Consider the following 3,890-nt stretch of genomic DNA (forward strand, 5'->3'; position numbering starts at 1 on the left):
CGAAAAACTGCTGCTCTCTTTGTGTTGGAACTTGGAACTCTCCCCCTCCATCTTTCTCACAATCTTTCTTCTTCTCATCTGCAGGCAATATATATCAACAATGATATAAAAATAAAAAATAAAAAAACCACCCAATTCACTTGGAAATTAACTTTAGTTCTTTAAAACAAGGAATGTATAGTACAGGTACCCCATTCTGTCTAAAGAGAGAATTAAAGCAAAAGGGAAATAAGTTGTTGTTTGGGATGTGTCTTTTCTTTCCTCGTACGAATTTCCTAACTTTTGAAAGAGAAAACACATGTCACTAGATCATAGCATGATTCTGTTTGTAAACTCGTTAGAAGAAAAAGAAACCACAATTTTGAGAAAAATTATTTAGTAGACTCGTATTATTCCGATACAATTATAGTGATGTAACAGTGAAAATTAGCCTTTGAATCAGCGAGAGTTATAACAAGAAAAAATCACAGTGATTTTTACTGCTACATCACTAAAGTTATATAACAGTCGTATGAAAATCTACTAAATAGCAATTTTTCAACAAGATTTCAAGGTTCATAAAAAATAAAAAAATTATATCCAAATGATGACTTCACCATTTTCATTTTCAATCCATCCACGTACACCACATGTTTGGCGCCCCTTGTTGGCGTGATAAATATTAATTAAATACGCAAAAAATCACTTTGTGAGATTCTTTTTTTCTAAGTGAGATTCGAATTCGAAAGTAAACAGAAAAAAGAGGAAACAGCCAAACCACAAGAAAGCAGAATAACAAAAAGTCTTAGCAAGATTTAAAATGAAGATTCCCCATCCTCTCGATCGTACAGACTCTTTCACTTAGAGTATTCGCATCTGATTCATCAAATATATATATATATATATATATATATATATATATATATATATATATATATATTAACATTTGGTGAATTTATGGTACCCACCAAATATTTTTTGTTAAAATAACTAGCCGGGTGTAAATGCTCGTACAAGAAGAGGGTGGTCACATTGTTTGCCCATCTCAAACCAATTACCATAAATATTCAGCTAATTCAATAGACTAAATAAGGGAGATTCAAAGAAAGAAAAAAAGAAAAGAAAAGGGGAAATACAATTTATCCTTGAAGTATTCACGCATTTGTGTTTTAGTTTCTAATGTTTAAAAATTGATGATGGACCCCCCATAATTTATCTCACGTCAACAAAAAATACCATCCGTCTATTTGGATGGAAACCAAATCACTTGCATGGCACGTGACTTTTTTTAACCAAAAGTTCAAAATTGCCCTCGGAAGTAAAGCGTAAACATTAGAAAAAAAAAAAAAAAAACAAAAAAAAGCTTATGTTAAAAAACAAAAACAAAAAATAAACAGCATTAACGGCACTAAACAGGTAATGACATTTGAATAATGCCGTTTGAGTAAACAGCATTAACCTTCCGATCAGAAATTAATTTCCTCCCTTTAAAGACTTAAACGGCATTAATTTATGCCATTTGCACAGTAAATGACATTATTGTATATAATGTCGTCTACTATTCAAGCGGCATTAAAATTGATCATTAAAAATTGTTGTTCTCTTTGTCTTGGAACTTCCCCCCTCCATCATTTCCACTCACAATCTTTCTTCTTCTGATCTGCAGGCAATATCAATGATGATATTAAAAATAATTTTTTTTTAAAAACCACCCAATTCACTTGGAAACTGTAGAAGTTCTTTGAAACAAAAGGTATACATATTGGCAGTGGCAGATCCAAAAATTTATCTTAATAGAGGCATAAATAAAATAATAAAATATAATGAAGCTGCGTGGTACGGAAGACGACTCACTATTCAGATATGAGAACTTTTATCACAGGCTTCACATATATAACAGAATCACGTTGTAGTAGCAACTAACATCAATGAACAAGCAAAAAAAAAAAAAAAAAAGAATTCGTAGCCTAGTAGGTAAAAAATAGTGTAAAACACTCTCCTTCAGTCTATTCTAATGTTTGGGTTAAAATTTGGGTTGAACTGAGTTTTATAAGGGCTAAAAGTGTAAAGATATGAAATTTGTGTTTATTTTATAGGAGCTAATAGAAAATTTTGGCATAAAAATAATTTCTTTAAAAAAAAAAATTAAAAAATTTACCAAGGGTGGGAGCCCTTGCCTGCCCAGGGTGTATCCGCCACTGTGTGTAGGAGAGAGCAATGGGATTTCTTAGGCAGAAAGGAAATAACTTTGAACCCAGGAATGTGTAGTACAAGCATTATTAGTTATCAAAAGTAAAAGATATGCATTGGCATCCCTTTGCGTCTAAAGAGAGAACTAAAGAAAAAAAGAAAAGAAGAAGAAAGAAATAAAGGGAAAGGTAGAAGAAGTCACTTGGGCAGTGTCTTTCTCTTTCCTCGTACTGAAGTATAAAAAATCATATCCAAATGAGGACGTCACCATTTTCATTTTTAATCCAACCACACCTTTATAAAATTATAGCACACCTTTATACCATTTTCATTTTCAATCCAACCACACCTTTATAGCATCTCTAGTAAAAAGTAATCAAAATAACTACCGAAAACGTATAAATTTTTATTTTTTACTCATTTTTTTATTCACTCTCTAATAAATTTTATATTCTATTCTTAATTTTCTTTAAATATACTTTTGTGTGTGAGAGAGTGAAAAAAAAAAAAAAAAAGGAAAAGAGAAAATAATAATAAAAATTTGTAGTGTAAATAGTGAATGTGCAAAACAGAAGTGCCTATTTACTGTTCATAAAGAAAATGTTAAAGTATTTACTTTGTTGGACACAAAAAATAGCTCATAATAGTTAAATTTAGCTATTATGAGTTACTAGTTCATAAATCGCACCATGAGTGGGATTCTTCATTATAATTAAAATATATATATATATATATATATATATATATATATATTATGCTGGAGATGTTGGGCTAGCTTGTTTGCAATTTTTTTTTTTTTTTTTTTCTGATTGTTTTTTGTTATGCTGTAAAAAAAAAAAAAAAAAAAAACAAAACAAAAGTATTAACAAATAACTCAATATACAAAATACTCATGACATTATAATTAAATAATTATTATTAACATGGAAATTTGAATGGGTACAAAATTGGGAATTTTATTTCCGTATATATGTATTAGTTTGTAATGTTTTTTGTACGGTTGATAATAGAAGATAAATACATCTATGTTATTGATCGTAATTTCCTTCATGTGTTTAACTTGGAAATTGTTGTCAGAAAGGCTATTAAGATATATAAGCTTTTTGAGCATAAAGTACTTTAAATTTTAAGCTTTTCTTCATACCTCTTGTTTGTTTGTATGTTTTTTTTTTTTTTTTTTTGACATGTCCGCACAAGAAGGGGGAAGGAGATTCGAACTAGTGACTTCCGTTTTATTAAGCGTGGTTCCAGCTGATTGAACTATCTTTTGGGGACCAGACCTCTTGTTCTTAGGCTAAATATATATAGTAGCCCGTTTACGTCCGTGACATCCTCCCACTTTGAATGTTTACTTGTTTAGTGTCGACGACTATACCCGCCCCATCTTAAGTTTTATATTAGGACTTTGGACTGTTAGTCATTACTAACCAATCCCATTGATAGCTATCTTTTCAGCTATTTAGTTTTTTAGACATAATATACATTTCATGAGCATTTATCCAAATTATTAAGTAAATAAAACGACAATCCTTATAGAGATGAAATGTAGTGTCATTTCTCAGTAAGTACTTCCATACGTATCCTCCTCATAAAAGGTCCCCGACATCTTTTTTTGCATCCAAATTATATTCATACAATAATACATGTATTAGTCACTCTTTAAACAATGGATTGCTCATAGACCTCATCTCTTTATAGTCATTATCCATAACTTCATTTTT

The sequence above is a fragment of the Corylus avellana genome, chromosome 2 (assembly GCF_965113065.1).
Source record: "Corylus avellana chromosome 2, dhCorAvel1.hap1.2, whole genome shotgun sequence".
Lineage (NCBI taxonomy): Eukaryota > Viridiplantae > Streptophyta > Magnoliopsida > Fagales > Betulaceae > Corylus > Corylus avellana.